Source organism: Numida meleagris, chromosome 7, assembly GCF_002078875.1.
Source record: "Numida meleagris isolate 19003 breed g44 Domestic line chromosome 7, NumMel1.0, whole genome shotgun sequence".
In the NCBI taxonomy this organism is placed as follows: Eukaryota; Metazoa; Chordata; class Aves; order Galliformes; family Numididae; genus Numida; species Numida meleagris.
This window is the reverse complement of record NC_034415.1, coordinates 12,439,613-12,465,607: the sequence shown is the minus strand read 5'-3', so window position 1 is coordinate 12,465,607 and position 25,995 is coordinate 12,439,613. Positions and strand designations below refer to the sequence as shown.

Sequence of the window (25,995 nt, the reverse complement as noted above, 5' to 3'; positions counted from 1 at the left end):
ATAGGGTTCTGGATTTGATTCAAACTCCACTGGTATTAAAAGGAATGGGACTCTGGATCAAGTTCCTCCTTCAATGTCTCTGCTTAGTTCAGGTTATAGAGCTGTGTGTGCATCTGTTGATGGCAAAATCTTTCACTCTTGACCGTCTTGGTTTTCAACAGTTAACTCAGATTTTGTAGAGAAGATACAGTGAGATACAGTAGGCATGGTGATAAGTAGTATTTCACATGTAGTCTTTGTCCATGTTCTAACAATGTGCATCAAATGTCTTACTATTGTCTCTTTTTCAGATTAGTTTACAGCCCTGTAGTTCCAGCTGTTTTATTCTGAAACTCTAAAACCCTATCACTAGGGAGTTCTGTGTAATTGACCATAATATGCACCACATTATCCATTTCAGGAACTGTGCTGAAAGACAGCAGCAATAAGGGGTTTTCTAAAGGCAGTCTGGTTTACACTAATGGATCTAACAGGAAGGAAATGCAATTTGAAAGAAGCTGATGCATATGTTCTATTGTTGAATATAATGTTTGATTTAATTATTAACTGTCTGTGATGGAAAGTCAGATCCTGCTCAGTTCTGCTTACAGTTTGGTACTCTGCTACCGGTAAAAACAGACAAGATTCAGTCTGAGGATTTAAGAGTCCTTTGTAAAATGTTGACGTTTAATTGTGCTTTTATAAAATATCAGCTGAGAAACCTCATTCACATGCTTCTTCCATAAATGCTCGCTTTCTTTTATCAAACTATAAATACAATATGGAACCTGACTCTCTTTCTTTTTTCACTTGCGTAAATCAGGAGATTATCCAAGTTAACAAACTGCTGTAATTATTTAAATAAATACAGTCTGAATTGAGTTTATATTCACTGCTGTTCCTGAAACATCGTTTTTTTTATTTTATGCATTTCATGTTGCATACATAGCACTGCAGTCAATCTCCTTCTTTCGCACTTCGGGAGTACACAATAGACCCACACGAAGTTTTAGGAAGGAGTTAAAATGTGCTGGCATGACTTTACCTATCCTTCTTTTATCAGGGATAGAGGATTTGGCACCCAATTTCAATCCAATTCTATAATTGATGTTTTGTGATTTCTAGTAAATTGTTGCATTGTGTTATAGAGGTCCTTAATTCCATGCATGGGCATTAACATGGTATAAGGAGTGAATTCATTATGAAGATGTCTTACCTGAAAATTCATTATTCCTTTCCTCACCATGGTGACTCCTATCAAACTCACTCATAACATAGTCTGGAAAGAAATAGGTATTCATGTTGAACTGCTGCATTTTCAGAGGAATTTAAAGGTAAAAATCACAGCTCTCTTGCATGATTCAGATAAAAACAGTAGTTTAACACCACCAGTAAACAAAGTAATTGGGCAACGTAATTTCAGTTTTGCAGTTTGTATCTGTCTGGTGATATTATTATTCCTGACACTATCTTAAGCAGATGCAGGACTAGAGCTGATATTAAACAATAGTAATGATATTTGGAGTTCATCCAGTATGATCTTCATTGTTTGTGAGAGTGGCTTCCACATAGTTATTTGATCCATAATTTCTCATCTTTCATTAAACATATATTTCTACATGTAGTGCACACAGCATTGGCTCTAGGGGATTCATTTTCCTTTGCAAAGTCAAAACGGATTGGTTATATTTCTCATCAGCATACAGAGAAATGAAGTTCCTAGAAAATACACTACCACACCTCAAACACCTAATTGATTTAGACAGATTAAGAGAAAATAGAGACCCCCCCCTCCACAGTGTATTTCCATTCTTGGTGTCAATCAGCATGCTACAGTCAAAGAGCTGCCACTGCAGCAAAATCCATCTCAGATTAATCTGGAGAATTCTGCTTATAATCTGTTCTCAGCTGTACGGATATGAGAAGATTTCAGAGCTTTTTAAAAACCTCACAAATTTTGAATATTTTGGTTTAAAGAAGTATTTGACATCTGAGATCAAAACACATCCAAGCTGCTTTAGCCCCTGACTCTCACCAGAAAGGATTTCTGCTGGGCCTTTCCTGGTCAAGAACACCATAAAACCAACATTTCTTACCCTGCTTCAGGACACCTGCTTGTCAGAAACCAACAAATGCCAGGATACATAATTTCTTTTCAAAAGGGAACCAAGTTCAACACAAATATGAGCCAAGGTCAGCTCTAGCTTTGGCTACAGCTTTCTCTTAGTTCCACCGTTACTCCCATTCCTAATTAAAAGTTTACTGAAGCACTTTGCATACTTTACTGTATTAAAGAAGCAATTATCGGAGTGAGAAGAAAAACTGTCAATTCTGAAAATAGCTTGGACTGTTCATGTGTCATTCTCAGTATATGCTGAAATATCCAGAAAAACGTGGCTCACACTGTGGATTGCACCAGATACCCACACACGTACAAGTAACCCTCCCCCCTCCTTTTCCACCTGAGGCTCATTTTTTGCAAAACACATGCACAGAACTGAGCTGTGCTTTCTGCCAGTGGAGTGAACTATGATGGAGCAGAGCACAAAGGAGTCTATTTTTTTCTGAGGCATACACAGGATTTTCCTGCAGAGCACAGTGTGAGAATTAAGATCAGATGTTCCTTATCACCTGCATATTGCAGGCTCAGGGGTAAGCAGGCTGGTTCTTGTTCATGGATCTCATGACCAGACCTCAGGTAAAGTCCCATATATATTGAACACCGAACACTTGCAGATCAGGAGTACCAAATTTTTATCCAGCTCCCAGCAGCTCATCCTCCTGTCTCAGCCATACCAGTACTCATCATGACTGAGCCCCCAGTGCTCCTACAAAGTTAGAGTTGGTGCTACAAGTTCACATTCCCTTCTCCTTCCCAACATGCAGCTCCCTGCACTGTCCATGCTTTGTCTCCACCTTGAAGTATTACCCTGTACAGCTTACATATATCCAAGAGGGAGACTGAAAAGGATGTGGCTACACACAAGGACAATTGAAAAAGCATGCTATGGAAATCATATTCATAGGGAAAAAGAAATGAACTCACACAGGTGTTTCGCTACTTCTGCTGTGACTCCTCCAGGCATCAAAACAGGTGAGTTTGCTGCATGTTAATCAGGAAAAAAGAACATCTGAAATATGCATCTGCACATGAGCATCTGTGCAGAGTTTCTCCAAACCAGTTCTCTAGTGCATTTCTTTTCCTATGTGGGCCTCTTTTGTACTTTGTTGTGCCAAGAGGCTTATTTTGTATAGGTGAAGAGACCCTCATCCACCAGCCATCAGGGAGTGCTATTAATATGCAACATCTTGAATGCATGAGCTGAATGACAAGCTGGCAGAGTTTGAAACTGTGTAGTCCAAGTTTATGTCTTTCCCTGAAGAGGCGAAAAGCCCCTTCCCCATATCCCTGCCAAATTGTGCCAGAGATAAAAGAAAGGAGAATGGGCAACCTATTTTTTTTTGCTTCTCTCTTACTAATATCTTATTTCTCCAGGGCACAGTCAATGTGAATTGGCTTGTACCACACAGGTTGCTCCTTAAGTTTAATTTCAAAACAGATCACAATAGCAGAGCTTGTGGTTTTGCAAACTGCTTGTGGAACAAATCAGAAATATTTGTTAAGACCTTTTATGTATGTGCTGTTTTCTGGATGCATGAACCCTCTCCATCTTGGGACCCTAAAATACTGAGTTAAATTATGGTCCTGAATTTTAGGCATATTTGCAGTTTTCTTTTAGTCACCTAGTGTCACCATGCAAAGCTTGACTTTCAGACTGTATTACATGCCTGAGTAGGAAAAAAGGGCAATTGTGGTATTCTGAGTAACTTTGTCCTTTCACCAACTGCTCAACTTTGAGGCATTAAGAAAGAATTAGAGAAGCAAATAGACATACATTAAAAAATTGCTTCAGAGTTCTGTGATAGAAGAGAGAGAACTCAAAAGCCTAATGGCAACATCTAATACGTGAGTAGGACTGAAACAAGACCATCCTGGACCGCTTCCCTTGGTGTGGGTATTCCTACTGAGTCCAAGTGGCCAAGTGAGGAAAAGCTTTCCACCTGTGAATGGCAGCATGGAAGCAGGCTCCAGCTTTGGTTTGGGATCTCACAAGCCACGGGTTACAGACCAGCAACCTGTCAGCAGCATCTTTCTTGTTGGAACATGGCCTGATCAGCACACAGCCTACCCCAGCCTCCATGCAGAGGTACCAATGGAAACAGCAAACTGGCCTTTTTCAGATATCAGCTGTTAACCTGGCAACCCTGCTTCCCTCTGTGCACGCCTTTGTCATTCACTGAATCTCTGCCTGCTGAACAGCTCTTGGAATGAGTTAAAATGACTTTTGGGATGTTTTCTCTTGCCTTAAAGGACTCATCTGCTTTGTTTTTTTCCCTCAGTCATAGAAAATGATCTACCCAGAAAATGTAAAAAATGGTTTCTATGTAAATTGAAGGTAATGTCAGCCAAATTAATTTGTTAACTTAATGTCTAAAAATCATTTCATATTCCACACCTACAAACTCATACTCTTTCTTACAGGAATATATTTTCTACATATTTGATCCTCTTTTTAACTGCTGCAACCATTTTTCACCATTCCGCAAAGCAGGCTCAACTTACAAATGATGCTTATCAATCACAAGAGAAATATAACCCTTTATTCCTTTTTATGAGATTTAAGTCCTATCCCTTTCCTGAGAAAATTTCCTAGTATCCTACATAAGCAAAATTCCTTTCGAATCAGCAATGAGGGCTCATTGGGAAGGTCAGTGCTAACAGAAAAACAGAATTACTAGTCACAGTGCATTGACTTGCAAGGAAACCATTTTGTGGAGCAATGTGGGACAAACATAAACCCAGATTTGAGTTTGGTAATGTTAAAACACACTTACAAATACATATTTTTATAATGTCATTGAAAATGTGTCTTTTTTTTAAATCATGCATATAAATGTGTTAAAATTTAAATGAGATCAAGAACCTCATAGAATAGACAATCTGTTGATAGGCTTCTGCATGGGCATACAGGAGGGGCCAGCAACAAACCCTCACTGGTACTTGAAATTTAGGAAATATTGATTTTGAACAGCTTGCCCACACAAACAGTGACGAGATTTTCCAGCAGAAGAGTCACCAGGGTAATTTAAACTTGGGCTGATACATCTTTGTTGTTGTGTGCATGTAACCTCCGTGAGATCACAGACTGATGCTAGGCATGGGCCTTCCAAAGAAGCGGAAATCAAAGCTTTGAATCATGCATTCAAGGGCTTCTTGCTGAGAGAGAACTGAAATAATTTTAAATAAAATTCCTAGGTACTGAATAAACACCGTGGCAGCGTGGATGGCAGCAGCAGAAGCCGGCGGTGCCCAGGCTGCTGGCCCAGCTCAGTGCTGCACCATGTGGGCAGGCCCAGGGCAAGCAGCCCCTGCAGCAGCAGCACCTGAAAGCCTGTGGCTACCAGAAGGGCCTGCCCTGCACAGAGCCCCAGCACCAACAGCACCACACAGACCCACGTACCCTGTTCCGGCTGTCTTCTTGTGCCACTACAGCAGGGAACACCTCTCCTCTGCACTTGCCGTCAGCGAGACAGCTGTGGATTTCCTTAAAATAAGAGACCTGGAAATGGAAGGATATTGATTTAGGCCATCTTGTCAATCACAAGGAAGAACATCCCAGCAGGTATTACTTAAGGAGTGTTTGTATCAGGATGCCCTTCTTTCTAAAGACCAGTGGATACAGCTATTTTTAATGCTGGTCGGATGAGCTACGATCTTACAAAAATTTCGTCTGAGAGACAATATTTTGCAGGAGTTAAGCAAGACCAAGCAAAACAAGTTTTTGGCTGAGCCAAAATAGATTGGTTTCACTAGCAGCTTCACTGGCACCTTCAGAGTCAAGAGCAGCTGGAGGGAATGCTGAGCAAGGCTCTGCCCAGCTAGGCTGAGCTCGCAGAGCACCTGGGCCTACAGCCCTCCCACACCGCTGCTGGCACCTGTATTGCCCAAGGTCCTGAGGATGCCAGCATGGTGAGATAAATGCTTGTTCCAAAATGCCACTCATCGAATCATTAAAGTTGGAAAAATCAGTAAGATCATATAGGCCAGCCCATCACCACTATACCACTAACTATGGCTCTCAGTACCTCATCTATTCTTTGCTTAAAAACCTCCAGGGAAGGTGACTCTGCCACATCCCTGGGCAGCCTGCTCCCACGCCTCACCACTCTTTCTGAGAAGAAACGTTTCCTAACATCCAACCTGAACCTCCTCTGGGGCAACTTAAAGCCATTACCTCTTGTCCTATCACTAGTTACCTGTTTACTGACACAGATCAGCAGCCTCCCATTTGGATCGTGCTTTGCTACTCCCAATGCATAGCAGAAAGGACACTGCCCACCCAAGGCCAGCAGCACCACAGCCCCTAGCATGCATGGCCAGCACTGGCACTCACTGTCAGCCCCGCAGAGAGGGCAGCACAGGGCTGCACAGTCAGGCCCACCAAGACCCATGGCATACAGGACTGCCAAGCAGCTACACTGACTATAGCTTCAAAGCAGAAAAAATACCAAGGATCACCAAAAACTAGTAACAAAAAGGTCCTTTAATAGTCCTACACTGCTCTTACCATGCGCTCTAAGTGCTTAGTGAGGAAGTGACCTTTACGAAATTATTGTTTATGATATCTTGGTGTGTGCCAGTGTAGGCACAAAGAGTATTCCAATTTATTTAAAAGGTTACATATCAAAACTGAATATGCAGTACAACTGTGTTATCACATTGCATAGCTTTTACACAAGAAATCCAATCCTTTGCATGCATGCCTTCTAGGCGCTTGGGCTGGATTCCTTCAGTATCAAAACCAGAGATGAAGTAAAATGTAACAAAATAATTTATTCATTCTTATTTTCTTGTTTATGAATTGTCTACAAATCTCTTTGAAACCTCCCCAGATAATCCCTGGCTTCAAATTACTCACAAATTTCTTCCAATAAACAATTTTCTAGCTTGCAGACTATTCAAACATGGGATTCAAGGTGCTCAGCACCTTTGCAAGCAAAGCATGCTGAATAATTTAGTTGTCTCAGTTTCAGAAACCTGATCTGATTTCTTTCAAGCTGTATGACCCTCTTAGGGTACCTTATGCATCATAAACAACCTCCCCCCACCCGCTGTGCATTGGAGGCTCTAGCTTTGCCTACTGAGGGGCTGACCCAGGCCTGCCCAACACCTGCCCTCAAGCTGACTCCAGTAACTGAGTGGGAGCAGTGCTCTCCCTGCACAGGGAATACCTGCACACTAGCGTCTACTTCAGTTTTTCAGTTCCCAAGTAAGAAAGTGCCCCAAACCAGACACAGAGAATGTGCTTTTCACTTGACAAGATAAAAGATGAAATCAGGACACATTTATTCCAGCAAAATAAATGGCTAGGCTCTTAGAATCTCACAATCATTACGTAAGTTTGGAAAACACCACTACGATCACCTAGTCCTACTATCAACCCATCCCCACCATGCCCACTAAACCATGTTTCTCAGTGCCACATCTCCACATTTCTTGAAAACCTCCAGGGATGGTGAATCCACCATCCTGGGCAGCCTGTTCCAATGCCTGACCACTCTTTCTGAGAATTTTTTTTTCATAATATCGAATTTCTTATGCACAACACTGGAGAAACTCACAAAAATAAAAACTAAAATTAAAAAAAAAGCAATTCTAAACTGGAGTTATTAACAAGCACCCGTCCTTGTCCTCGCCCTGGCAAAATCAGAAGCACAGTGGGCTGGTCCAAACTTTGCCTGGGCTATTCACCCCGAGCAGTGCCCTTTCCTCCCTTGGGGTGTTTGAGCCCACCTCCTCTGAACCAGCCCAGGGTCCTGTGGCACCTCTGCAGACTCCTGGCATCTTCACATGTCACAGCTCAGGTCTCAACCTGTTCTACTAAGCCCACAGAGGGGTCAGATATCCTTCTCTTTTCTTCTTGTGTCTGGGATACAAATGTCAACATGCTGAGCAGGACACGTCCTGTCCTTGCACTCTCATGCTGGCAGTGAGTTTCTTCCCCCTGTCACAGAAGAATTCCTCAAGTGTCCCTTCTATTGTACTTCTTAACATGAATATTTTTTTTCTGGGTCATTCTGCAAGCCACAACACACTCAAGATCACGCTCAAACTTGATACACCACAAGAACTATTTTATATAAACATCTTATTGGATTTAGAGCTTCTTACAAGTTAGCTTCTTATAGAAACCACACATCTCATTTTGGAGTCAAATGACAGTAATCAATCACATGCACGCTGCTTTTTCTAAGCTACTCCAAATTATCAGCCACTGCACTCTATCATGACTCTTGTGTCTTAAGCAGTTAAAAACACCCAAAAACACCTTCTTAAAATGATCCTGCTTGGATGTAGTCATGGAATTTACCGGTGACAATCTCCTGACAGCACAAATGAGAAGAACCAGCCTCAAAGATTCAATTCATGCCCAGCTACAGTGTTCAATATGTTAAAAAAAGAAAATCCTGAAATAGAAATTTGCACTGTTTCTTATTTTCTTACATTTGTTCTTCTCATTTGTTTCTGCTCCTTGACAATTCCTACAGTTACCAAAGAAGGGTTCATCAATGGTCTCCACTCACACAAAACCTTCCTCACACCCTTCAGATATGCAACATGGTGTGAAATCCAAATCTCACAATTCTAAGAATTTATCACTAAGAATTTTTTTTCTGTATCTCAAAGTCTAACTGAAAATTTGTCTTTGGAAATATTCATGAAAGTTAATTTCAAATGCTTATACGCTCACAGACAGCAAATTCACCAAAAGCCATAGACATGATCAGTTTGGAGTTCACTCTTGAATTTAAATGAATATTCATAGACATTTTCAACAATTCCTTTAACTTCAGTAGAGACTCATCAGCACTCATTTGCTCATTACCTCGTTTTTATTAGTGCAAATCAGGACTAGAAACACTGAAATCAAAAGTTAAGATTGTATGAAAAATGCTTAAAGAACAGAATTGAGCCATACTTCCTTATCTTCAAATTGAATAAATCTAGCTTCCTTTTTATTAAAAGCTGAGAATAATTTGTGATCTTTTGAAGTTATTGTTCTGCTGTCAGCTAGAACTATTTATATGTTCTGACACTGTTAAACTTTTCCTTACTTCTTCCCAATCCCTAAAAAATTATTCATCCACAATATTTTTCCCCACTTCCTTGGATTCAGTTTAAATAAAGTTTATAAATCTCTAATGAAATCATCTAAGATGAATTGATTTCAAATGCTGCAAAGTTGAATATTAAAAATTCTTTCACCCATGAAAACCTTGACAATATCAAGAAAATGGTGGAAGGTATTTTAGACCACAAATGTAAAAGGTTGCCAGTCAATTCATTGTTGAAACACTTCCCTGAGGAACAGAAATAGTAATACTTACCAGATTACTTCAAAGTTTTAAGTTGCTCTTGTGACTTGCTCTATGACAATCATATGGCAAAATTTTAAAATCACACTGTTTTGAAAAGCTTTAGACCTGGAAATTTATCTTCTTCACATCTTATGGTTTATTATTTCACAGTTTGAACCTGAACTCAGCCATTCCTCATTTTACTTGATTCCAAATTTATCTTAAAACTCTGGGATGACTCCTGAAGCTGTTTGGAAAGCTGGGACTGTATTAAAGGTCACATTTTCAAAGATATTCCAGGTGATTTAGAAATACAAAGGTCTACTGACTTGTAGGCTTCAAAATGGCTTAGTCATTACTTAAAAGGGTACCATATGTCTGGGATTATTTGGCTCTTTCAGCTTTCTTTCCAACATTACTTCATCAAAGCAATGCACAATGACATACATTAAGTTACATCACAAAATCTAACAAAGGTAATTACGTTAGAGCTAATCAGGCTTGTGCACTACAGTGTCAGTCAAAACCCCTTCCAAAACGCCAGTGATGACTGTGATGCCAGTCATTCCTGAAGACTAACCAAGCCCTTCTTCATCCTTACTCATGGAAAGCAACATGAAAAAGCGTCTCTTAAGAGTATATTCTCCAGTACTGCAGTACAGTGTAGAAGTTACAGATGCTATATTCATACTCACTGTTTACATTTATATGGAGCTGGTTATTTCCCTACAAAAGAGTTCTCTTGAAACTCAGGGCACAAAAAAACAGAAAGCTAATAAATCCAAAATGAAGTACAGATTTTTTTTTTTTTTGAGGTGGAACCATTTTTGTTAGATTATCCTAACACCTAAAAATCAATATTTTTCTCCCTACTTTTTCTTTTCCAGTACCCAGCTTCTGGGCATGTTTTATACAAAGCAAAGTGAAAGGTTTGGCTTTGAAGTCACATAAAACTCACTGGCCAAGTGCATCAGCAATTCACAGAAATACACATGAAGGCATAGAGCAGAGATTTGGCACAGATCAGAGAAACTACAGAAGCCACTATCAGTTCAGCCTCATTTATTAGAAAGAATTGACAAGATACTCCGTGTTGGAGTCCCTGCTATATTACTTACAGAACAACAGGTCAAGCTTTATGAGTAATTTCTATTCCTACCTTTTGTGGATGCAAAGGTCTTTACCACAATTGGATCATTTACCTCCCCTGAGATAAGGCATTGTAATTCCATCCAGCCTGATTGCTCTTCACCTTTATTTCTCAGATCACATTCTCCTGTTTTTCAATAATCACTAATTACCTACAATTCTGAAAATACAATCAAAAGATGAAATTTATTTCCTTACATTTCCTTCTGTGTTGGAACACTGAGACATGCATAAACCTCTGCTGCTAACTGATTAGGTAAGATATATCTTAGTCGAGGAACCTAGTTTAAAACAGGCTTTAATTCTGACTGCAAAATTATGCAATATTCTTATGTATCTAGTACAAATAGTTTCCATCCTTGTCCTCTTTCCTTCCTTATTCTCCCCATAGCCATTTACTCAACCGTAGGGTTCTGAAGATTGTAGTAGCTGTTAGTCTACAAGAAGAAACTGTTACATTCACACCAAATATGATATGCAAATACTCCACTGTAATTCATCTGTTTCTTTAGGCTAATTTATATTTTAATGAATTTGGTCATTGGGAATTCAAGTACTTTAGCTTCAAAAATTGCTTGTTGAAAACCTTTTGCTGAAATATAATTTTCAAGCAGGTTTTTAGCCAGCTCAAACCATTGTTGAGATCCCTTATTTAGTGACACAACACTTCAATAAATAATACAGAGATGTGACTTAATATAATAGCCCTTAATCTTGTATACGAGATACAGAGATAGCAGAAAAAGCATTGCTCAAATAGGGTAATAGTCAAGCTACTTCTGAGCTACTACGTAGTTATAAACCACATTCTGAAAACTATTATAAGATGACTTTGTCATTATTTTGTTGCAAGTGTAGCTTTTTTTTTTTCCAGAAAATAATTGAAATTTATTTCAAAAATGCCATTAAGATTTAATAGACAAGTTCTGCTCAAGCAGCTGAAGGAACGGACCGACAGGAACAACCACAAGGCGAAAGCACTGCTGTCCCTGCCTGGAGTCACTGGGGCTGATCTGAACATCACCTGTCTCAAATCTCCTACTGACCTGAAGGAACTGTAAAGTGAGCATAGTCCCGATAAGAGCAATGACACAGCATTTTGGTGGAGATGTCCAGAACTCACCTGGTAAAGCAAATTCTGGCATTAACAAAATTTCTTTGGCAAGTAATGTAAGCCTTGTCCGCACGGGGTGTGGCACTGCCTAGCTGATCCGAGTTCACACAGCAGCTTAAAGGCAATTTTCCTACAGAAAAGCACCAAATTTGCATTTCACCTAGGCTGAATTTAGCCTGACATCTGTACAAACCAGACTTTCCATGGGCAACACTCAGTTACAGGAAATCTGAGCTTTTAAGGAAACCCCTCACACAACAGACATTTTGGAGCTCGTTCATTCGCTGGGGATTGCTGATGGGTGCTGCATGCGGTGCCAGGGCCAGGCTCTAGTCCTGCAGGGTAGCAGCCGTTGGCTCTTTAAATAGATTTCTTCAGTCTTGATGGAAAGAACATGCAGATTCAAGAGCACAATCGGTAGGAGGGGGAAAGACAGAATGAGATTTAAGAGAGAGATCACTAACAAACCTCACACACTGAAAACAATGGCAGTAAAATCCCAATGACAGAACAATCCTTTATGTCATACCAGTTTGAGAGAACATCGATTTAAATGGTGCAATCAGGTCCATTTATTGCAAGAACTAAAAAAAACATGGAAACTAAGTGGATACAAACACACCCTTTGCTATATTTTAAACCAATAGCATAGCTTACTCAATTAGAATGAAATTCATCTTTTAAGAAATATCTAATTGGGTATGGTAAACTTATTTTATTTTAAAAGAATGACATTGATGACTCCTAATTATACACAAACGTGTTCCCTAAGTAAATTAGTTATTGTTAAAGCCATTAATGCTGAGCACGGCCTTATACAACAGTGTCATCTAGTGGTCAGCAATCGGACTCCCCGCTTCAACTGGAAGATTGAGACGGTCAATAAATAGGTAACAACGCTGTGCTTGCCTGTCTGTTTGTTTAATATTAATGCATTGCTTCATATAACTAAATAAATCACCACTTATTCCGTCCAATATGGTGACAGGTTTCTCAGCACGCTGGCAGGAGGCACAGAAGGACCGACACTTGGGCACTGGGAAAAGGCAGGGGACACCTACGCTACCTGTCACTGAAAGCATGGGCTGTGCCAGGCGCTTCTGCCATGACAGCAACAAGGCAGACTTGGTCTGTTTCTCTGCCTCCAGACTTGCTTTCTGAACTCCTTTTGCTCCAGATTTACTGCTCAGGCTAGGGGAGCTTTGGGCCAGCTGGGGGTGTTCAGCAGGGAGCTGTCCTGGCAGGTCCCCTCAATCACAGTGAGGTTCAGCTCACCTCCTGGCTCAAGTTTGCAGTCCCTCACTCTTCTGCCTGACACCTTGTGCTCCTAATTTATCCAAGAAAGCTCACTAATACTTCACTTCTTACCATCCAGCCAGCTAGGCACTGGGGGAGGATGCTATGAGCATATGCTGCCTCCAATTACCACATTTGAGACAAAACACCCAGCGGAATAAATAATTGTATTTTACAAACCTGCATTCTGGAAGTATTTTGTAATTGATGGGAAACAGAAAAAAGTAATGTGATGACAACACATCAGAAAAGCTATGCATCACCATGGCCCTGAACAATCTGCCATCAACACAGTCTCATATCTACTGGTAAATTTCATTATATCAAAGAGAAGAAATTTAAATTCTAGTACTAGCTGAAATTTATGGATAATGACATTGTGAGTATAGATTTGAGAGGGACACCTACTATAGGATTTGTTAAAAGCCATGTACTATTAGGTATATGCCTCTAAAATGCAATACTGATAACAATGGTGAGACACGTAGAAAAAGTATCACTCAGCTCATTGCTGTAACAGGCTATTCTTCCTCACAGAGAAGCCTTGGGGCCTGATACTAACAATCCTGACAAATCAGGACAACCTGACATCACAAAGTTGTCAGACTGGCAAGCTGTGATCTTTAAGATAACCAAACAAAATTCAGATTTCACCTCAGTTTGCAGGTATGCATTGCTTTTTCCAGATGAGTCTACTAACTATACTAACATTTTCCTGAAAGACTTGAGCCTTTATTTCTTGACACAAAAATATCATTACTGAGATCATAAAAACTCTGGATTAAATTTCGAAAGCATTGTTATGTTCTACAAAAAAATTTCAGAATATATTATACACAGATCTTCGGCATTAATCAGTTGCAACCAGTATTGTATTTAGTACTCCCCCAGTCAATGATATTATGAAAAGAAAAACAGACATGCTGGTAGAAACCAGCTTCTTTGTCAAGCTTTTTTGGAGGTAAGAAAAAAGAGAGTGGCCAGGTTTAATATATCAGACCTGATCTGTACCCCGTGTGGGGTTTCCCTTCTTCCCCACTGCTGGGTCCCACTTACCAGGATTTTTCTCTCAATCCAGCATGCCTAAGAAGGGCTTCACTAAGTCAGCATTCTTCGACTGGATTGTTCCAGTGATCAATAGAGAAAGGACAATGATTTATTTATAAAGCAGCAATGCAGCACTGCAAGAATTAGTTCGCTTCTGGAAATGTTTTCCATTTTATGCATTCCCCACAAAAAGGAATGCACAGTAAACTTCAGTGTGAACTGCAGTGCAAACCAAATCCTATCTGAATCCTTTCATTTGTTTCTCTTTTGAAGCATTGCTGTGCATCAGGTTTTGTGTGCGTGTGTGTTTGGTCGGGTTTTTTTTTATTATTATTATTTTTAATGTAAAGCTTGTTTTATATCGATTTAGCAAGGAATAGGTAACAGCCATATCAATTTTCTCATAGTGAGATGTATCCGTAGAAAAACAGTTTTTTAACTAGAAACAGAAATGACTAATCTATTGACTGTTACAAGCTACTCTGATTATATTTTACACAGATGATAAATAGCATAGGCAAGTTTTGTATTTTAGATGTTTCAACTAACATAGGTAGTTTTGTTAAGCAACAGAAATGTCCATGTCTGCAGTATAACATAATAGGAATTGACATTTTGCATAGTAAATGGCATATATGTCTTGGAGTTTCCTATGTTGTAGATTATTACATTTGGGAGAAATAACATTCTGTTTTATGTTTTATGGCAGTTTGAAAAATAAAAATGTACCTGAATCTTTAAAAAACAGAGCTTATAGCAATCTGGGCACATACTTAGAGCTTCACAAAAAGTAAATGGGATAGAAAGTATGTTTTACATCTTCAAAAGGAGAATTTTCCCCCTTTTGGGTTGCATGTTTCTTCATAATCATCATTTTGCAATATAATGTCAGAATGAAGCACAAAAGGGATTTTTTTTCCAACAATTGGAATTGCCATGGCAACACCCCAGATCTCAGTTAAAGTTTGGTCCTGTACAGATAGTCACATTAGCATTTGTTTTTGTGCTGAACGCAATGCTGCATGTGAAAAGCACTTCAGTCTCTCTAGTTAAGTATAGAAGGTGTAATTTGATTATTTCTGAAATCTGAACTGTAAGATTTTGACAGCTCAATAAAAGGCTTCATCTTGAAAATCATGTATTTTCAAAATGACACAAATCATCAAAAGAACATCAGGTACCGCTATCAATACCAAGAGCAGTTGTTTGCATCTCTAATCTCAATTATGCTGAATTTGAGTAACTATCCACTGTCTTTTTTCAAGCAGCTCTTAACTTTCCCAAACATGTTAATCCTGTTGTATTCACAAACACACAGAAACAGGTGAAATTAAGTGATGCATTTAAGCTACTGAAGAATCAAAGGAGACTGTATTTCCCAGACATCTTTATGAGGATGATTTCCTTCCACTACTGCAAAGAATCAGTTGAAGGTAAATGCAGACATTTCTTCTCTGACACTTCAAAATCCTATCCAAGCTTCAAAAAATTAAAATCCTTTAAATTGCAAACATCTCATTCTGGTAACTGTACATATCTGCAGAGCATATACATGTAAATGTATCTGTATGTGTTCAGGAGGCTTTAACACTACCCTTCACGTCTGCAGAACAACCTACCAGAAACAAAATACGGAGGAAGAATAAATGACCATTCTAGCTGGAATTTGATTCCTCCCCAAACAGAAAACAAAACCAGAAAATACTTTCTATTAAAGTAGCACATAGTTCATGTTTCAATTACTGATTTTCTCAAATAGCGTGGAGACAAAGACTGTTTTCAGAAACATGCTGGAAATATACAAGACAACTGGAACTGTTCCCAAATAAACTGGCCATTAAATAGGCAAAGTGACAAATTACCTAGTATGAATTTTGACAGTTCTGATGATAAAATAAATAACCTCAAATGCAAGATGAGACTGAAATCCTGTTACCAAAAAAAAAAAAAAAAAAGTGAATTCAGAAGATTTAATCATTGGGCAAATGTTATGAACCATACAAACAATGCAATACAAACCTGCGGTCTTGGTACACTCAAGCAGATATTACATATACTCTGTGAAAAGTACAGTGAAGAATGTAATAGAAATTGTTTCCATGTGAAGAGGAAATAAACACAAGACCTGCATCTGCTTTCTCTTTAAGGGATAGTTGGCTGAAGAGCACTGGCTGGGAAAGGGTCTTCTAGGTGGACGGTTGGACTGGATGATCTTGGAGGGCTTTTCCGATCTTGGTGATCCTATGATTCTAGAAACATGACATTTAATGAGGCAGTCCTGGTTGTCATTGGAAAGAACCTAAATTCTAACATTTTGTGAATATACAGTCTGCTTGGAAAATATGCTGGTGTTTGAAGTGTTAATCTTCCTGTTCACATTACAGATATCACTTTCATTACCTTCATGGGTCCAGGGTGACAAGCCTAGCTGCTCAGATTAAAACAAAAAAATAAAAGTGACAAACTGCAAGTTGTATTTAAGGGTAGAATTAGCAAAAGTTTAAAAAAAAAAAAGTAAGAAAGAAAAGGAAAAAAAGGAAATAAGCCCAGGGCCAGACAGCATTAGTTGCTATGGGGCTCTGTTTCCAAGCACCCAGCAGAACTTTGAGACCTATTTAATTGCCCTAAGAGGTAAGCAAAGCTCACCACTCAAAATATTGCTGCCTTAATACACTGGTATCCTACTTGACATACAAAGTACTCAGAGTCAAGTGAGGTGTCCCCAGATGCTGTTAAGACCAACAGCTTCAACTGTTGCAAAGCCCCTAGCAGATGAGCCCTGCGTGTCCCAGCCCTGAGGAGTCAACAACCTGCTGCATCAGAAGCAACTTCAGCGTGATTTATCTGGAGCCTTTACTGCTGGATGTTAGGAAAGAGAAGGGAACTCTTTCTACAGTTCTTCACTATCATTTCACTTTGTATAGGAAATAAGTTGGATCAGCTTGAAGACGTTGGTATATTTGAATTTGCTTTTCCAGATTTCATACTGTTAGGCATGAATGATTATTCCCCGTAATGAGAGGCAATAGATGAGCTGAGCTGTGAGAACTCTACTTTGAAGACTGTAAATCAAAACAGAAAAGAGGGAGGGAGCTGGGATGAAGAGGCAGCCAGCAGTGAGACCACACCACTGTGCATCTGGGCTTTTATGATTTCCCGTGCTGCTGTTCAATTTTTCTACTAGCTCCTCTTTGAAGGGAATAATTTGTAGGTAGCTGTGTCACTGGTAGCTCTATCTGCAACCATGCGATTTTGATTTCATTATTCAGTGTTGTGTTTTAATAGTCATTTGAAAGCATTATTGAAATATCTCAGTGCACATTACAGTGACTCTTGTACCAGTAACTAAAGATGCAGCCCCCAGGAAGTGCCATTTATTTCAGTGGAGCACAGCTGCACTAGAGGAAAAAGCCTGGGGCACCCGCAGCAGCAATAAGGAAGCAGAGGGAATCAGCAGCTTCTGTCTGTTTTGAAAGAGGAAATATCTCTTTTACAGTATCTATGTGCAAACACCCTACACAATTACAGGCATTTCTGGAGTAGTCTCCCATTTGTTTTATTTCTGAATTTATTTTTCTTCAGGTGTTTTGATGATTTTGCTAATCTTTTCCTTTGCAAATAAATCTATTCCTTGTAAAAAGTCTAGCAGCTCTTTTTTTAGTATCCAGCATGCCCCCACTTGGAGGTTACATGCTATGAAAAGCATATGCCACTTTTCGACTTGTGCTTGTACTCTAATGGAGCAAAAGCAGCGTTTGCAAAGATTTTTCTTCCTATGCATTTTTTTACGCTTATAAAAATACTACTATAATGATAATTGAAAAACAGTATTTTTTGGAAAACATTTCAATGAGGTTTACAACAGCTGCTCTAAACAGTTATGTAGAGAAGCAGAAACAGGATAAAAAAATTCGAGTCAATTGTAAACCTTTCACCTATTCCTAAAAATGAGGGTTTCATTTCTGATGACACCAAACTTGGTAGGTTTGGCTGTGAACCTCCGTCTCATGCTGTCAAAGTTGTGTGTTGTGATCTGTAACAGGTCACATAATCTATATCAGCTGTTTTTCCTCTTCCTTCCTTAGCTGCCTAATTTATGCAGCGAAATAATCAGGATGGACTATAGCACTCTGCTGCTGATACAGCTTGGAGAAAAACGAGGCACGATCTTTTCAAACAGAGTGTTCAGTGTAATACTGGCGTTAGAAATTCTTTATCATTTTACGATGCAAATAAACAATCCGAGTTATGGAGGCTACATTACACACAACACAGTAGCACAATTAAGAACAAGCAAATGCACAACAAAACAGGAATCTGAATAATCATTAAACTTCATGGAGGTGAAAACCTGATCACGAAGGACACTTTCTCCCTAGTGCATAAGGGAGGGTATTTATTTACTTTCCCACAACATGTAAATTTTCAGCATATACAGTTTCGGTAACTAGAAATTTGGATGCTACAGTTACCATAAAGAAAAACAAATAACAAAAGTCACCAAGACACATTTTTTTCTTGTGCACTTTTTTTTTTTATCTTGGAATTTTTTTTCCTGCTTCCTTTATATGATGTCAAGAGACTAAAGTCCAAACCACCTAGCTATATCACTAGCAAAATAAGTCATATGACACACTCAATTTTTAGAGTCATTAGCTATCTGCAGACATCATCTTAAGCAGCAGAGTTAAAAAACCTAAAGAGAAAAAGACAGAATATATTTGAGAGTAAAAAGCCTCTGTGGGTGTTGATGGAAGTATATGGAAGAAGCCAGCAAGAACAGTAGATAATGGAAGATTGCTTGTGCAGGTAGTGGGCTTATCTATGTGACAAATTGATGAAGAATGAGCAGGAAAACCATGTTGATTTAATGCTGGCAATTTGAAGCATAGGCTGCACAGCAGTTTCAGACAGAAATACCAAGATAAATTCAGAAGCAACCCTTGCTCTGACAGATTAATAAAATACCAGGAATTATTTGAGCTTCTTAGAGGAAGGGATCACTAAAGAGCCCTTCGAATACCCAAGATATTGCACACATGAATAAAGGAATGGCTCATCCAGCCCTTGCCTGCCCGTTATCAAGAACACACTTTAAAATGATATCCAACCTTTTCTAGAAGGCATGAAAAATACATATTAGAAGGGAATAAGAATAAAGTGAACATCTGCTACTGATACAATTTTAGGAAAAAAATTGCAATGGTAGAGCCTTCAAAGAGGAGACCTAAGAATGGCTTACCTGAAATAAGAAAAGTATGTTACACTGGGTCTTATGTTTCAACTTATGCTTTCTAAGCTTGTTATTTGCAATAGGAATGTTCACCCAACTAAATGGAAAACACAGAACGTTTATAACTTAAAAACAGGACAAATTGTCTTATTGTAAACATTTTCACTACTGCTTCAATCACATTTGTGAATGTTGAGTTCTTCGGTGTTTGATCAAATACAAAAAACAACATTTTCCAGGAAAAAAGGCCTTGGACAATTTTAGTTCTGGCAGGTGTTTAATATGTGGTCTGTATGCCCATGGTTAATAATGTCAGTATAACCCTACCATCAGAAATATTCTAGCACATTTTAACTAAACAGGTTCTTGGCTGGATTTTTGAGAGAAAAACAGACTTTATCAGCATTTTTGTTTAATTCCAGACAATCTAACGTTCTCAGAAAGCTGGTCTGCTCCAGAATGCTTTGGAAAATAACATGGATTAATTTACATACAAAGAAATAAGTGGTCTTAGTACGCCTCTCCTTTCCACAAAAAGAAAGGATTACTTCTTTGGAATGGTCAGTGTGATACTTCACTGATAATTATTCACAAAAAGGTAGAAATTTTCTTTCCGAGAGATTACACAATGTCAAGTGAAAACATGTCAGTCTGCCAAGAAATACCAGTGGTGTGGAATAATTCTATTGTAGATGACACAATCACTCCTTCTAATGATGAGCATTTTTGATGAGTGTATCTGAACTCCATTTTTGCAAAGGATGCCAAGAATTACCAATAATTTGATATTTAATTTTAGGAAAACTGGAAGATTAAAAAGCTCCTATGAACAACTTCTACACCCAGGTTTTATTTCTAATTTATCAGCATTGCCTAAACTTATTATTCATTGCACAGCCCTCTTCCAGCTCTATTTTCAACAGGTATAGGTACTGTAAGCACTAATTTTAGCAGTAAAATGACCCATGTTCTAAAAATGCCCCTCTCCTCATCTGAATTCCATGAAGAACTTCTTAGGCCTTAGTCCAGTGGACTATCCCAAAAGGCTTGGAAGAGTCACTTGTGTTCTGGTATTTGGCTGAAGTCTTTAACTGTCCTTTTTCTCTTGCAGTACCTGTAGATTTAGTACAGAGAATGTGGTATTTAGGATGCTTCTAGTCAAGCTGGTGGTTGTGGAAGTCAGGAAGGAATTTCTTTTATTAGGGAACCTTTCTGGCAAAGGTCTGCTGTGCTTTTACACCTCACTCACAATAGTATTGCTTAAATAAAAATATTTTGTATTCTTCTAAACAATTTGCTGCTTACAACTTTACATATGCTTAGTGTCAGCACAAGGCTTAAAGCACTTACCCTCCAGGACAAAACTTGAAATTCACCTAGTGAACTTGATTCTTATGGGAAAATCTTTGTAGATTCAAATGCCTTCTTGGTAATCTCTCAATCATTCTCTAGAATAAAGTTAAGATCATTTTGTAGAGCTAGCTGTATCCATAAATCAGCTGGAAGAGAATCTCACAGAAACTCTGTCATCTGTGTTCTGTACCTATAATTAAGTTTTGGGTACTCTACATGAGAAAGTTGTAACTAAAAACTTAAATCCATGTTTGTACAAATCTTGATCTGCCCATTCTGTACAAAAACTAAGTTATGGCCATGGAGTTAAAGAGTAGTGCCAGACTGATCCATGCTCAAAACACTTTTAAAAAGATGCCCAGAATTACCTAAAAAGGACAATTTGATCAGAAGTGTTTGAGCCCACAGGTGTGGTAAAATGGGAAACGATTCACCTAAGAAAATCTATGCTTTTGCAGGAATAGGAGAGATTCTCTTCAAAATTTCTTTTAAAATCAAGGTCAAACTAATGTATCTATTATCACCTAGATCATATTTCCTCTCTTCTCCTCAATCACTGTATAGCTGCTATCATATGGTATCAGATATGAGAGTTTGTGAACCAGCAGCTTCTTCTTGCTGGCCAGGAAACAGTTGGTCATTGCCCCTTGATCAATGCCTCTCATTCGGTCCAAATTTTCAAATTTTCTATCTCAGTTACAATGATTTTTATTTTCAAGTCTGTGGACACATTCCTACTAGGCAACTTCCATTTTCCACCAAAGTCAATATCACCAGCTCCAAAGAGGACAGAATAAAGTACTTCCTTACTTTTTAGGTCTCAGCTTTTGAACAGTGCTCCTATGCTCTTCCCAGTGGTTTGTTTCTGCGAGTGCTTACTTAAGGCTGGGTAATTTTATCATGCTCAGTATCCAGCATACGGTCTAGTTCTGCTTGATGTTTGTTCAATTCATCTTATTCAATGCTTCCTTACCTATTTTGCATAGATTTCCTTGCTGTCAGACCTCTTTGCAATCTTTATTTCATTCAGTTCGTTTATTTTTATTATATAGCTATTTGTCCAGTTAAGAGCTTTTTCTACAATGCTTCCTTTATTCTTTTTTGTTTGTTTGTTTGGGTATTAACTCCATATAGTTTTCAAACTTTTGAGTAAGAAAAGTTCCAGATATTTCTGAGCTGCTTAGGTGGATTGACTTAGTAATCCAAATCCATTTGAGCGATTTGAAGTCCTCAGCTACAGACCTCCTGGTCTTAATCCTACCATTTAACTTTATCTGAATCACACAACATACATTCTTCAATCAGTTCGTCTAGAGTATCTTCATTACTTAAGTGAAACATTAAAGTTGGCCTCTAATTGACAGAGTGGAAAAAAAAAACCCACCGAAAACAACAAACCCGGTCAGCTATTACCAGCAGAAATAAACAGTATTATTAGCGTTTGTTCTCCCAGCTATCCTGAAGAAGTTAAGAAGTGAAGTGAAGAAGTAATCCCATGTGTAGGGCTGCCCAACCATCTGGTCACAACTGCTGGTCACATTTAATGCTTTAACCACGCATAAAACATTAAAACATAACATGCTTTAAAAAGATTCCTTTTGGTAACCAAATCCAACCCAAAAATATCCTACAGACTCACAAAATTAGAGTTTTACTAGTCATCCCTTGCTTATTTTGAAGTGCTTTCATTCAAACAGAATGGCTACACTAGTTACTCTTTAACCTATTGTACAAATTAACATGCAATTCTATCCTTTGATTGCTATGTCCCATTCCATATCTGTTTTCCCACTCTCTTTTTGTAATCCTTCTAACACCCTGCATTTTGCTGCTCTGGCTCATCATATTTGCATAAAAACATTTAAATTACTCTTTCCTGACCATAAGCATCTTTTATCCAGATTTCTCAAAAACCTTCTGCTGGTTGCAGAACCTAACTACAGCCTGAAGCACAGATCTGGCTTGCTGCTTCCCTCCAGCAGAGCTGGTTGCACTCGTCTTGCCAAACATCCAGCCCTGCCCTCCCAGACACACAATGGCTGCTTCTGCTCAGCTGCAGAGATGTCACAAGCACTGGAGGCACTTGTCACTCATGGGTGCACTTATTGGTTCAGGAATGGCAGAACAAGGAATCCATCCCTGGAAACTGCAGGAGATGGATCAGACTTGCCTCCTCAACCATTGCTATTCATGCCACTCTCTCCTCTGCTGCTCTCCATGCTTCTGTGTGCAGCTAGCTCCTTCAGCATTGGAATACATCTGAACTTACTTTTTCTGTTTACAAGAGGTACGTTTGGCAGTTCAAAAAGCTGTCTTAACTCCCCATTTCTCAGTTTCAGGCTCATTTTACCAATTATGTCAATCTCAATCTCCAGAGGCAGTTTACCAATGCTATTTCCGTACTTTCAACTTCCTCACTATGCAACAGTATATTTCATTATTTACCTTTTGATCAATTGTGAGATTATCTGTATCCATTCTGCTCAAATGTCAGTTACCTAAAAATTGTCTGATTTGTTTTTAAATTGGCATAATTTTGTTTTAAAACTATTAGCATTTCAGGCTGTACTTTTACTGGTGACTCATTCCTTCAGTTTCTGTACTGAATGGTACATTACCTGCTTTTCTGTGCTACAAAAATAATGAGAAGGAATGCTTTATTCAACAGATCATACTTTTTTAATAGGATGAGTACCCAGAGGATTATTCAGACTTTTTCAGCTGGATTTAAATTAATGGCTATCATGCTTGTTTTAGCCATCTCCTTTTGCCTCCCTTCCCCACATCTATAGGCAGGTGTTTGCATTCAGGTGTGCAGGTAAAACTAAGGATAAAGGCAAAAGGCACCCATATACTAGCTGCATGTTCTCAAGGGAACCTCAGGCCAACTTCTTCATTGCTTTATGAATAATTTGCATTGGTTCTGCTATAGCACAGGAATCTTGTCAGAGGTTGTTCCTAAGCCCTAAGGAAGCACAGAGATAACTAAAGATATTTGCTTCAATCTACCTGATAGCTCTTACCAAGCAGAGAGGATAGCTGAAGGCCAGGACAGCCTTCTAGAGCTCCAGCATGATACCCAAACTGCTTGAGTTGCCTTATCCATACAGGGCCTCAGACAGAAACCGTGGGGCTTACTTAGAGTTATAGGAGATACTTTGGTAGAGTGGGAACCAAATTGAAGTCTCCTATATCTCACAGAACTCCTCCTGGCAGCCAGAATGGCTTTCTTAATTACAGAGATGCAAATTCAGGTGAAGACACTTCTCAGCTATTATAACCCAATAAAAAGTTGAAGCAATTCCCAGCTGATTCACAAACTGACAAGTTTACCTATGACTGACTGTTTCCCCCATGCTCGGCTACTGAGTGCTGCATCAGCAGAGGTTGCCCATCCATTCAGGAGAAAACAGAATGTACAAACTGAAGTTCTCTACTAAGCAAACCCAGAAGTCCCCTATGAAATTTATAAGGAAAATGAACCCTTTCCACCAGTTGTTCTCTGCTCATCGCTGTGCTAAATAAATATCTGTTTTCCTCATGTATATCATATAAGAACAAGAACAGCTACTGGTGTTAAATTCTAACCTGCTTCATATACAATATAGAAATGTGAATAATTTGGTAGTACAAATTATTAAGTCAATTTAAATAGGAATTCCTACAGAACATCAAATCAACTACTGTAGCATATATGGCCACAGGCTGCAATCTAGTAGATAGTCATTTGCTGTCTTAAGCAATATCACACACACAAAAAAAAACATATTACTTTGTTTTGGCTCTAGAAATTCAGTAAAACAAAACAAAAAAACAGGCAGCTTTAATTCACAGATACGGAAAGCACAATTATACACCTAAAGCAAAAAGAACTGACCTCTCTAGCTCTACTTCTTCCTTCCTCTTCACACAGCATCCATCCAGCAAATGCTTCTCAGAAAGATGAATATAGAACTTTCATACATGTACAAGTTCATCCAACATAGCAGGGATTTAACTCCTTGGAGGTGGGAGGTACACTCACTCTTCCCTGCAGTTTCATCTTGCCTAAGAGTTTTTACTTTTTCTATCTGTGGAAAATAAGTGCCAGTGCTTTAGAATTACAAAGTTGGCTGCAGCCCACCAGAATACAGTACTTCAGCACGTCAGTCCATCCACAGATCTCACCAAAAACACAAGTTCTCTTACAAATCCACCAGGTCAACATCTCAAATGCTCTGCTGACACATCATCCCTAAGTGCAAAACCAGTTGAAGAAAATATGGATCTAATTCCATTGTTTCCCCTATAAGAAACAGGCAAATCTGGTCCTTCACATTTATGTGGCCCAGTAGAAAACTGCTGGTATCTAGTCAATCAGAGCAAGCTGCAGGAAGCATCTGACTGCTTGCATCACTACTGTAAATCACATCTGTTGAAATATTTCCTTCCTGATCTGGTCTAGAACTCTTGCAGCTGCAGTCTGACCACACTGTCCAAAGTCATGCTGCATCCTGGACAATGCCTTGGCATAAAACCTTGAGATTTAACTTGTTTCCTCAGCTAGTCTTTTCTAGCATTTGGCACCAGCACCTCTCAGTACTTGACACAAAGTCTTCCAAATCCTTCACAGTAAAACCACCATGCTGAGAGGAAATAAAATGGAATAATTTTCTTGATGGGGCTGGAAAATTAGCGAAGCCTACTTTTCTGTTTTCTTGAGTGCTCTGCTATATCTCAGTATATGGCATTCCCCCCAGATGCATCACACGCCTTAGCTAATCCTAAGCAACACACGCAGTGGTGACAGACCAGGGAGTAGCTGGTCTTTGTACTTCATTTGTTCTGAACAGAAGGACACAAATACTGTCTGGCGCTTCTCTGTCCACAAGGACCAACTGATATTTTTAAAGCATGAAGCTATTTTGGCAAGCTTAAATACAAAATAAGGGAATGATGGTAGAACAGTTGCCTACTCTACTATTGGTTTCATGTTTTCCCTAAGTAAGTGGTAAGAGATTGAGCTGGAGCATAAGAAACATTCTTTCATCTACAAATCTGTCTTGGCTCCGTTTTGGAGTTAGGCGTATCTTCTAATGGCATTGAAACAATTTTGAGCTATTTAGCAACATTACTGCAAACCTTGCAAGAAGAAAAAGTACGTTCTGGTGGACAAACTGCCAAGTTATCATGCAAGAGCTATTCCAAATCTTAATATTTGGTAAGAAAACTACTCTAAAATGTTGCAGACACAACTGTTTCCATTCTAGGGTCTATGTTGGGCAAGGTCAGCATTCACAAAGTACTCCTTTACATCTTATTCACAAGCCTGCTTCTCTAACCTTCTCTAACCATATGGTCTCACAACAGACTTACTTATTTTGGTCACTTCTGTACCTCACTGGTTTTCAGATTTTCAAAATAA

At 38.9% G+C, this 25,995-nt stretch overlaps 1 long non-coding RNA gene across 5 annotated transcripts in view; it reads right to left on the bottom strand.

Moving 5' to 3' along the window:
* LOC110402489 overlaps window positions 1–25,995 on the bottom strand; it is a 39,902-nt gene that overhangs the window by 10,008 nt on the left and 3,899 nt on the right. For 3 of the 5 annotated variants that reach the window (XR_002441118.1, XR_002441116.1, XR_002441117.1), the window contains exon 2: window positions 5,502–5,600. The exons of the other annotated variants lie outside the window; for them this stretch is intronic. This is a non-coding gene — a long non-coding RNA (uncharacterized LOC110402489). The remainder of the gene's footprint in view (window positions 1–5,501; window positions 5,601–25,995) is intronic. 5 annotated transcript variants of the gene reach the window in all.